The 13,106-nt window shown below is 30.4% G+C and overlaps 1 protein-coding gene across 1 annotated transcript in view; it reads right to left on the bottom strand.

Annotated features, from left to right (window-relative positions):
* The window catches only part of LOC113397240 (probable transaldolase), a 212,356-nt gene that overhangs the window by 65,780 nt on the left and 133,470 nt on the right, over window positions 1-13,106 (bottom strand). The window lies entirely within an intron of this gene.

Raw genomic sequence — 13,106 nt, 5'->3', positions numbered from 1 at the left:
GCAATTCCAAACAAAAAATATTATTTTTAATTATTGAAATTGTTTTTTCTGGAAGGAATAGAAACAATAACACTGAATAAGTAAAATAACGTAATATACGGTAGAAATTTCAATTGAGTTATGAAAACGGTAACCCCTCGAAAACTTTTACTTCCATTTAATTCAGATTCATAATTTTATTCTCATTTCAACTTAAATGCTAGTTGAGAGGTTTAAATAACGAGTTAGCATTCCTTTTGATTTTTCTGTCGCAGTGGTTAATTTCCGGTCAATTTTTCTCGTGTGAATTAAATATAAAGTGAATTTATATAATAAAATAATAATAAGTACATAATAAAATAAATCGTAATTACTCGCTGAATTTGACAGTGTCGTGTCGATTTAATTGTAATCAGGGTCTGGATTACATTGTAAATATTAGAATAAATCATTTCACAAATCTATATATGCGTATTATAAGTTATATTATATTATAAATCGTATTTAAGTTATTTATATTATAGCAGATTGAATAATCTTTTCGTGAAACAATACGTAGGTAATTGTAATTATTTTTTAGTATAATTTAATTTATTTGGTTATTCATACGTTCATATATCTATCTTAAAACTGCGTCCAATAAGCATATATGATTATTATTTTTTCATTTTGCTGTTTTATGTTTATAATTATAAAGGAAGGTATATCTAAATGTGCATTTCAAAGGATTAAATATAAAAATGAAGTGTCCAAAATTTTTAAAACTTATCAATGTCGGACACATTTGAAATTGAAATGAGACTACTTTGGATCTATACTGACCTCAAAATTAAAATTAAAATTCGGATTATACATAAAAAAGTTATGAAAATAAGACTAATTGGTATAATATGCGATCTTTTGCATTTACAAGCTATTTATTTCTTAAACATATTACCAAGGAGTAAGTAAATAATAGTTGTTTAATTTTATGATAAAATAAAATTATTGGATTTAGATAACAGGATATAATATAATTAATATTTTTCATACAATTTAAAGCATAGATTTCTATGAGAGTGTTACGGACGAGTCGAGATGATGCAAGTTCCATTTGTTTACAATTAATTAATTTTATAACTTTAATTTTACAACGGTTCTATGTTATGTATAAATCCTGTTATTATAATAAAATAATACTAATTACTTTATGATTTTGTAACTGTCTCGTAAATATATAAAAATAACTAGATAATAGAGTGTTCTGTAGGTTCTGTAGGTTTAGGTATAGAAGTAGAATGTTTAATCGACGTCAACTACATCTGCTATGTTTTTAAGGTAAATTTTAATGTCGCGTCTCAATGAAAATGGAATCTGTCTTCAATAATTTCATAAAAATAAACGAGCAAATCTTCTCGTCATTGGAGTGGGAGCAGTTCGTGCCTGGAATAAATTTCTTCAAAGGGATCGTTTTCAATTTCATGGCTCAATCTTCGGGATCTCTGTGAGAATATGTAAAAGGGCATTTGTCGGTGTCAACACAATGTAATGATGCCTTTTTTTCGCATTAGCTACAAAATTGTAATTTTGGGTGCGCGATCACGCACCAAAAATTACAATTTTGTCTCATCAGAACTTTGTAAGATTTGACATAACATTGATATATCCCTCAATACTTAAATCCACATGACTAGATATTCTTTTTTGTTCCAGTTTGAAAGGTGAGTCAGCCTCAGCCAGTTACATTTCAGGCATTAGGGACGTAACATAACTCCCATCGGTGGCAGTACGGTTTAAGGTATATTTAATATTTCTTACAATGCCAATTATATAGGCTGTGGCAAAGCAACTCAGTCGCTCGACAGCCTTTCGATTGTTGATACAAAATAAAAACAACTTTTATTTATAATTACTTAGCCGTCAGCTGAAGCTAATTTTAATGATATTTTTTTACTTTATGTGTAGTTTTCATTAGGATCTGAAATATGTTTCAGTACCTGTGAAGTTAATAAAACTATTTTATGGGATCAGACATTTAAATTGTTGTTATTATAAGCTAAATTGAGAAAGATTTGTCTACCGACGCGAGTCAGTCGCAGAATTTTGAAATTCTAATTACTGCCCGCGGCTGAATACAGTATGAACGGGTACTCATTACGCTAGTTTACCCTTTTAAATAATGCTTTTATAATTTGTATCTTATATGTATATGTTTATTTCGTCACCTATTATTTTTTTAAATAAAATCGAATATGTTTAATTTAACTTCCCATTAATAAACTTTCCCATAAGAAATAACGCTATTTAAGAAAATTTAATGAACATTTAAGCGTATTTTATTCCTTTCATTGAAATGATTTTAAATATAACTATGGTCTTTTAAATTATATTTTATATTTAGTTTTCATTTCAGAATATAATTTATAGTAAATGTTTAAAGTAATACTTTGTACTTTTAGTTTGGCTTCAGACTATAAATCATTTTCATGATCATTATTATCATTTAAATGGATATAGCCCTATTAAACTTGCGCCTATACTCTGTTAACAGATCTCGTATTATAGCAAATAATAAAGCTGCAAAAAATTACTACTACTACTAGTAATTTTGGCGCCGGACCTCAAACACATCCTAGCTTCCAAATTCTGGACTGCGACTGATTTGCAATTAATTTTTATTATATATTTACAATAAACATAAAATAGTCTTATCACAAATAACAGTAAATAAGTATAACTTATTTTTTGTTATAACTTACTTTTCGGCTAGTAATAAGGTATTCGCAATCGTGACAAACGTACTTTGAATCATCTTTGTTGCACTTAAGGTGATTCAAAGTAATGTGAGACGATTTTTTAAAGTAACTACACAAAAATATAACTAAAATTAAAATAAAAAATTAAATGTAACTATAAATATAAAGCTAACTTCTTTATCAGAGGAATTACTGTTTCCAAACTTTTGCTTCAATGATATCAATAGGATATCTTAAGATAAGATAGATGGGGACAAATTCTATTAACTTATAACGGTAATTATTCGTTCCAAATTCTAATCCGATACAACTTCGACTATTTCTCGAAAAAAAAAAAGCTTTATTTATGGTATCGTTTGGTGGTCGAGCAATTGATGGTAAGTGGTCACCATCACTCACAGACAATGGCATTGTAAGAAATATTAACCATTCCTTACATCAACCAATGCGCCACCAACCTTGTGAACTAAGATGTTATGTCCCTTGTGCCTTTTTTTATGTTATGGGACAAACGAGCAGGAGTCTCACGTGATGGAAAGTGATTACCACCACCCATGGACATCTGCAAGTGCATTGCAGGCCTTGCAGTCACGTTGCCTTGAAGAAATGAGTACGCTCTTTTCTTGAAAGTTCCCAAGTCGTATCGGATCGGAAAAACCGCTGCCGAAAACTGGCTGTAGTTACACTGGCTCACTCATACTTCACTACCCTGAGTACTGTTGTTTGGCGGTAGAATATCTAACGAGTGGGTGGTACCTACCCAGACCTATTTGCACAGAGCCTTACATCCAAGAAATCAGCCTATCCTATAAATCGTAACTGGGGACCAATTATACTTTATATTAGTTACAATACGATCTATATTAAATTCCGGACCAACTTGGACCGAACCGCGACTGAACAGCGACATTTAGGATTCGATTGTGATAAGATGTCAATTTATAAGTAGAATAAGGGCTCAGGTTTACTTAAGAGTGAATTTTGAAGTAGACTGAAGAGTAGATGTTACAAGAACGACAATATCAATTTTTGTTGTAAGTAAATGTTCTAATATTAATAAAGATAATATATTCAGAAAAAAAAGTTTGAAAATAAAACTTAAAGGTTAGATAGTACACCTTGCAGGAAATAGATAACCTCCAGACTACTTAAAAACGACAACGAATAAAATATAATAAGAAAAAAAAAATAAACTGCGGATTTTCTTATGTATTTTGTTTAAACTTTAACCTAATTGTATTAGTGCATAGATATATATGAATTGACATTTTAAAATTAAGTACTAAAAAAAAATAAAAAACATTTTAAAGAATGGTTTCCGATATCAATTCAGTGATTAATGTAACGAGAAATATTTTATTTGTCAATTAGTTTTACATGAAATATTATATATTATATATGTTTATGTTATGATATAATGGCAAATTAAATCCTAACTATAATTTACTTATCTGTAATATTAATTTTAAATTGAATATTGATAAATTAATAAAATAAATAACAAGTCATTACGTGTGTTCCTTTAAGTTAATACTTCACTTGTAATTAAATTAATTTTGCGTGCTTTTTTAATGTTTGATTGCTTACCAAGGCGAAAAAATGGCAAAATGGATGTGGCAGTGGATGAGTGGACGGAATATGAAAAATGTATCATGCGGGCGATGCCGTGTGATAATATTGTTTTTTTTTTATTTCTTACTCCCATGTGTTCATAGTTGCCCGTGCCTTTTCTAACTTTTTGGCTTTAGTTTGGTGTGGCGGTTTACAATTTCTTATTTACTTACTAAACATCTGCAGATCTTCGCCGGAGTTGGAGGATTTTTAAATTTTTTATGTTATCTATTAATCTGAATATATATATATTTCTGGGTGTAGATTATTACTTTAATTATGATAGTCATAATTTTGTTTTTTGTTTTTTTTTTCTTTGTTTTGACGTGTGATAAGTTGGTTTATATTATGAGTGGGAATAAATTGCCATAAAAAGAGATAATCTACTTTGTTTATTTTTAACTGTGATATATGTCCCTGGATCTGGATATGACACAGAAATTGCATATCAAATATATTTTTTTACATTAAATGATACTTTAAAAATAATATAACGTAGTTTTAAGGCATTAAAATGATGTAACATTAAATCAATTTTGTAACGAAATATATTTTTTCAACAGGTTTGCTGCATTCAAAGTGGTAAATCGAAATGTGCCAATCTTTCCTTTGACTTTGGAGTTCTCGCTATTGTGAATTGTTTCAGTGAAACGTACATCCATTGGAGGAGTAATAACGTTTGTTCAAGAAATTCAAACGTGAAACTATTGCTGTTGAGAAGTGCGGTGGTGTATATACGTATGTCGACAGTGATAGTGTGCTAAGTCTTCAGACACCGATACATCTGAAATAGTGTAATACAGCACTAATAAGAAAAAAAATAACCTACTATTTTATTCTGTAGTAATAATGTTTTGATATAAATAAACTTTTGTATATTAGATTGTATCGTTATCAGTAAATGGTGCGCTAATCGGTTGAGTGAAACTGGTTTTATTCAGTTGCTACATTTAGCCCACACATATTATCTAAGCTTACTATTACATCTATAATAACATTACTTTTAAAGCCGTATTTGTTTGAAATATGTGGAACAAAGAAACATTCCTAAATACACGTATCTGCATATATACCGAATTCAGGTCTTGAGACCGTAGATATTCGCACCCTCATTTGGTTGGAATGACGTAGCTTGTCGGTAAAATACTGAAAATAAATCTGTAATGATTGTAGTTCGGACTCACTCTATAAATTTCACGTATGATAAGATAATTTGTTCTTCAAGAGTTTTATGATATTATGTTAAATAATTTATACTTTTGACAAACAGTACGAGAAGTTTAGAGATTTTAATTAGAAATCATTTTCTTTTTTCTTAACGTACCTATTGCTATTCGTAAATAAAATAATTTTCGTAAACCAATACTGCACTGCACTAATATCTATAGTAATTGTATTCGAAAAAGTAAAGTTTAATTTAAAAAATGTTGCTCGTTGAACGTATGCTTTACGAGTGTAATGAAGGTCACCGGAGCAGGAATCAGAAATAAAATAAGCTTTGAAGAATGAATGTCACAGTGACTAGAAGGGGCCCTTGTTGATGAAGCCGTGTTCGACACTGTGGCGGGGGTGGGTGAGATTGCGACCCTTCTGATTACACAATGTTGGCTTTCATCCCTTGTGCAAGTCGCGCTCCGGAAATCTTTTGTGATTCAACTTCGGTTATTGTGGTACGGAATACTAATATGAGGTATCTACTCATAGGTGACGCTGCTGAAATATTTGACGAGCATAAACCGCAGACCGCGTGTAACATTCAGCACAATAATAAAATCGGTTAACCGAAGTATCGATTTCACCATTGCTATAATAATAGTTTTATTTTATTGTTAAAGTTATTACTATTTCGTTTTAATATAGTTTTGAATTACCGTTTATCTAAAGAGGAGAACTCAGACGTAAAATAAATTTGTGCTGCTCGTCGACTCCATGGCGTAGTTGATACGACAAACACACGAGTTGCGTTAATACACATACTCGTATTAATTGCGTGTATATTATGTTGTTTAAATAAATAATTCGGAGTACACAAATTTACAGATGATTTTGTGATGTCTAATTATTTATTAATATTATCAGTTCACATTTTATATGAAAATGTTTACGATAACTCTTAAACTATTAAAGGGACTTTTTTTAATTACAGACACTTAGTTTTATATGTATTGTTGTTATCATTTTTGTTTCCTTTTTTTCATTTATTTTCCTATTCTCAGTCTCTTTAATGTTATATGTGAGAATTGTTATTGGCCTAATAGTTATTAAGTATTTGTTATTTTTGTTTATCAACGGCTGTATGTTCTCCAATTAAATAAATCAATAAATGGACCGAAAATCACTCAGAAGACACTGATGTAACTCCGATTTAATTAAGTGTAAATTAGGGTTATATTTCTAAAATATTTGTTTAAAATTAATCATTAGATAAAATTATATTATAAGTATTCAGTATGATTATTACTGATGTGTAAGTTTTATTTCGGTTAAAGTCGTTAATGTCAGAACGATTTCCAGCTAAAGGATTAAGTAGTATCAGTATGTCGGTGAATCTTTCCAAGTGTGTTCCTCTTCTGATAAGAATACGTAAGGGCATAAAAATAAAAGTTCGCATTGAAGGAACAGGGAAAATGTCGGGGAATAATATTTGAGATTCTCATTTTATTTGACTGCAGACCCTCTGCGAATGGAGACAGAGATTTCCCGAGATGGCCCTATCAAACATTTATGGAGTACCTACATAAAAGGACAACACTTAAGAACAGTTTCAATAAGTGTTCAAAGTAACACGACCGTGACAAAATCCTAACAAGAGTTTTAGCCGTTACGATAAAACATTATACGCGCTGGACCTACGTTATCATCGCAGTATTCGCATGTGTACATTATAATAATAGATATTAAACCAGTTTAAACTTGTTTTAGCATTATAAAATAAAAGTTGTAAGTAATTTGATGACCTCCATGGTCGAGTAGTGTGTACACCGGTTTTCATGTGTACGCCACTCCGAGGTCCCGGGGTCGATTCCCGGCCGATTCGATGTAGAAAAAGTTAGTTCGTTTTCTACGTTGTCTTGGGTCTGGGTGTATGTGGTACCGTCGTTACTTCTGATTTTCCATAACGGAAGTGCTTTAGCTACTTACATTGGGACCAAAGTAATGTATGTGATGTAGTCCAATATTTATTATTTATATTTATTATTACTATATTTTTTAAACAAATGCATAAAAGTATAATATATATTATATAATTTTGGTTTGTTTTGTAGTCGCATTCATTTTATACATTGTATTGGTTACATTTATGATTACAGCTCGGCTACTTTTGGTTGTAGGTTAAATTAATGTAGACTTTTTATGAAGCAAACTATTTGGGACTAGTAATTAATAAAATATTTTCAATTTTATAACCGCGACCGTACGTTTTCACTGCGTACAACAAAATAAAAAAAATATGATCGCTATTAAGCCCGAATGCAATATAGATTGATAATATATATTGCGTTGGATTAACTGAACAATGGTGGCTGTATATTCAAAAAGCAATATAAAATGTACAAACAAGGTTTAATATTTAATGATCACGTTAAATATATACTTTTTCGTCTTTGTCACTTCGTTCATCGAATATTTATCGTTTGTATAGATCACAAAGAAATTCCATTTTGGGGCAAATGCGCAAATAGTTCGACGTTCGAATTTCCCCTGTGTAAATGTTGTTACAGTACGTGAGTGTTGCAGGCGAAACATTCCGCATTACCGATTGTACTTCAATAGGTGCTTTTTGATAACACGTATTAAATAATAATCCTCAATGAATTGACGCGGTTCCTTGATTGAAATAATTTTATACGAGACTGATCGTAGCCCAGGTTGGATAATAATTATTTATATAACTACATAGCGTGTGAAGATTATTATAGCATTTTCTAAATAGATTTTGTTTTTAAACTATTCACACACTCCCAAGCCACTTTTCCTTTGTTGAATTTTCCTATAAAATATAGAAAGTAAAGTTTATTTTATAAAAAAATGCTTTTATTGTGTTATACATCATACCCAAGTAAACAGATCACTAACTTCGTAATAATTAATTTCAATAGATGGTTCATTTATCTTTGTCAATGAAGTCACCTGTATCGTGGTCGTATTTTATGTAATGAAAAATGAAAAACTTTCTAAATAATGATAGACACTTTTTGAAGCTAAAGCCGAAAGTTTCCTTTGATTGAAATTGTTTTCGGATTCAATTTTAAGCAAGTATAACGATTAACACAACTATCTTTTATATGAATGATATTAGTGTCGAACAGATGCAATTTGAAGTAATGATACGATTATTATTTATTTAAAATCCTATAGAACGTAATCGAAAATTTGTAGAAGTATGGTATTTGCATATCGACCGGAATAAATCTAATCAACGAAGAAAAAATAATTAAACGATGTATTTTGTCAATGAAATTTTTATGCAAAGTAATTTCTCTTATTGTAACACTAATGAGGACGTCTCTATTCAACAATATATTGTAATGTTCAAGAAACGTGTGAAAAACCTTCATAAAGGAAATAACAAGAAAAAGTAACACGTGTGTCGTTTCCTCTTCGTTCATAGCTCGAGCCGCGGGATTATCACGCTCAGCCGTGATTGTGATTAAGCGCTGCCAGGTGAGAAAAAAAGGTGAAGGAGCGAAATTAAAATTATATTTTGCACGCTCTCATTACGTACCAACAATTTTTTAAGATAAAGACGATAGGACGAGTTTTTCTGTATCTGACGAAATTAAGTTACCAAAATGATCCGTCATGATACATATCATTTTTAAAAGTCATTGTATATATCATCATGTGATATAATAATAATAAAAGAAACATGTTTTCCATCTATTACAAAAAAAAAAGTAATATTACACCTATATATATTGAATGTTATCAATAAAAGATTAAAAGGTTAAGTTTTTATGATCATTTCACTTTGTATGTAATACAAACGATAAACTGATGTAAATTTGCTTATTCATTATTAGCGCGATTATATATTCAGTAAATACAATTATAACAAATCATTGTTATAACATTGCACTGATTATTCTACTTATAGAAGAGTATTGTAGTCAGGTGGCTCTAATAGACATATTTGTCATCCGTGTACCCCGAAATGTTTCCATTTGTCAACCAGGTATTTACAATTTCATACATTACTGATGCTAGGCTAACATTTCACTGTTTTTAATTATAATTTAGTAGTTCAGTTGTTAGTTTTAATATATTATGTGAAACTAGTTATTAATACAATAATTTTCGAAGTCCTATGTGCAGTGCTCCCGAGATGAGTTTGTAGTAAGAACACGTGAGTTTTCACCGAATATTGCGGTTTCAAACCCGGACAAGTTCTCTCGTATTTAATTTGTGTATCTCATATCTCATGCTTGCTGGTAGTAGGCGTTGTTGGAGCAAATTAATATGTTTATAAAAGATGTAAACAGCAATAAAATAATATTGTTAAAGGATTTTATGGAAGAAATAGAATATATTTTAAATTGATTCCTAAAAAAGCAAACAACAGATGGAGTATCATCTGAAATAGTGAGGGTCGTTTGGTTCAGCGAAGTTTTTGCAAGGTGCGTCGACGGGCCACATAACGAGCACCTGCGCCTTCATCTACATAATGTGGACAAGTCGTTGAACTTAAGGCTACTGGACAATTTGTGGGCTCAGTTTCCTGAGATTGTTTGACACATTGAAACTCGTCACATTATCTATCCGATGGTCTTGTAAAGTTAAATGAACGTACTAATAAAGGTGACAAACATTTTATGGAGAGTGACTCTGTAAGACCAAATCCGAAACTCATCGAACACGAACATGAATTGTCAGAACGTCATATACGATATTTATTTTAATAATAATTGTAACGTTTAAAGAATACACGCCTTAAAAAAGCGTACTATAAGTTGGGTTTTACAAGTCGTTACCGAAGTATGCTCTTACTGAATAGCACGACCGATTTGATAAGTACATACATATTTTCTGACATACTCGTACTTTTTAATGAATTTAAATTTAAATATTATACTTATTTGAAATGAGTGGCATTCAGTCGTTTAAAATCGTACAATATAACAAAGTTAGCAAAAATGTTTAATATCTTCAGCGTAAAATCTCTCAAAATTCATTAAATATTATCTCTGTCATTTAGAATGTTATTTAGCTTAACTTATATATAAAGGAAACAAAATTATTCGATAAACACGAATCAAATCGTTCAAATATTTGTCATTTGATTGTCTTTGTTTATGGAGTCGTTACTAAAAAAGTGTGCTGAAATAAATGCTCACAGTTTTTTTTCATGTAAGGGGAAGAGCAACGCAAACAAATAAAATACTTATTGTATGTTTCCCTTATGTCGTATACTTTTAAAGATGGGTTTACTGTTAAAAAATTCGCACAAGTACGAGTCAAATTCATTCTTTGTAGCTAGAGTGCTTTTGACGTCTTATGAATGTTTAATATTTGTGTTGTTGATAACAAAGTGGAAATCGCTTAGAATTAACTAGATGTTTGTAATATACGAGTATAGGTGTCCTAAAGATAATTTGAAACAATAAAACGGAAACCTAACCTCACTTTTAACAATTACCAAGAATATGTTTTTCCGCATTTCATTTGATTGACTTTGATAAACTTATTTGTTATTCTGGCTTAGTAGTATAAATATCAGAAATTGTATTTTTCAATGTATGTAGGTCTGAAATTGTATCGGAGCTTGCCATCCTCCTTTATATCATTTTGTTTTTAAAAACTATTGATTTATATACAGATTTAAGTATGTTTATAGGAGCTTTCCTGAAGAATGTTTGTTTAAAATTTTGATTAATTAAAATATATATATATATAGTGATACTCCATGTTTGTACGCGAGGTAAAACCAATCAATGATTAAGATTTTTGTTGTAAAACTTTTATTGGCGCGCATTGGTTCAAACAGACTCTTAAGCCGTGACGGCAACCGGCACGACGTTCTCTCAAGCTATCATGACCCCTCTCCGCTACCGCTTTCTACTCCCTACATTTACGTGGATATTAAAAAAAATATTTATTTTATTTACAAAACTCTGATTTATTTTATTGATTAGTTTTCTTTAATTATTTAAATAAGCAATTTAATTATTTAAATTTACACCTGCAGGGCGTCCCGTAACGACCACCTTTTATATGTTTCAAGATCAAATCTTAATACAATCAGTATCGTGCCAAGCGATATCTTCACCCGTACTGTACAAATACATCTTACCGCATGCTCCACGTCCTGTTTGCTCATGCATTTATACAAATATCTTGAAGTTTTACTAATAGAACTGATCCAAATTTTAAATTATATACGGTTTTCTTTTAACATAAAGTGCTATTAATGACATTTATTTCTGTTAATAAGGATTTTTACTATATGATGAATAAATTAATTTAAGGTATCATTTATTATTTTCTTTAAGTTAAAGATGATAATCGTTACTATAACTTTTTTATACAATAAACATACTATGTACCTAGTTATATGTTACTGTGGACCTTTTAATTACCTACGAATCTTGAAAACAAAGCTTTAAAGTCCATGTTTAAAGCAAGCGACTGACATAATAAAATATCTCAACAAAATACTCAACATATAGACACACTATATACCTTATATTTATTTCTGAAACTTGAAACTATCTTTATATATTCTGAATATACAAAGCAATCTATCCTACATCTATATTGCTATGTATTATTTGAAGAAGTAAAATGTTTTATTATTTTAAATAATATATCTTGAGTTTAGTCGAATATAAAGAAAGTTAACCATGCAATTGAAATAAATATGTATTTATTGTTTATATATGAATTACATATTTAGAAGGTAGAGAGTTTCTATTTAATATATCATTAACAATTAAAACCTCAGGAATGAATCCTAATGTTTTTCCTCGTTGGAAATGGTTTAAAAAAGCCCGTTGTGGTTGCAATTAGGGTGGTTGTAGGTAGTAATTACTGGGGTAGAGGCAAGTAGCGGTCGCGCAGCCGCTCGCTGACGTTACGCGACTAACCGCTAAGATTGATTACGCATGGGATGTGCCAGCGACGATGAACAAGAAAATGTGAATAAAAAGTGCCTACAAATTATTTTCAATTGCAAAAACAAGAACTTATTGTCTATTGTTATTTAAAATAATAATTATAACTTCACTGTAGATGGGACTGTCGTTGTTTGTTTCGCTTACGTGAACTATGGAAAATGCTTACCAATTTTAACTGTTTAATTAAACTTTTATTAGGCACTTATTTTTTTAAATTCATATTATTATAGTGTTTTGAATGTAACTTAGTTAACAAACTATTAGCTGTCAAATTGAATAAAGTAAGCATTTCATATTTTTAATTGGCTTGTAAAAAGTAAATTCTCCAAATACCACTGCTGGGCAAGGTTTCCTCTACCTATGAGGACAAGGTTTTGATCTAATTCCACGACACTGCTTCAGTGCGTATTAGTGGATACTTTTTTGGCAGAATTTCATTGAAATAAGACACATGTAGGTTATTCAAAGAATTGTTGTATACCAAAGATATTCAAAAAAACAAGAATCAAGGTTATATATACTTATATGTTATCGCTAAGAGAGCGATTTCTTTCAGACAGCCGCGGCCGTTGGATAAAGTACTTGAAAGTGACGCAGTAGTGCCTTAAAACATGCTCACGGTTATCCTCTAAACGGCTCGGGGCCGTGACGTGATAAGTGTTTCACA

This window comes from Vanessa tameamea, chromosome 3 (genome assembly GCF_037043105.1).
Source record: "Vanessa tameamea isolate UH-Manoa-2023 chromosome 3, ilVanTame1 primary haplotype, whole genome shotgun sequence".
NCBI lineage: Eukaryota > Metazoa > Arthropoda > Insecta > Lepidoptera > Nymphalidae > Vanessa > Vanessa tameamea.
This window is presented reverse-complemented; position numbering and strand designations above follow the sequence as displayed.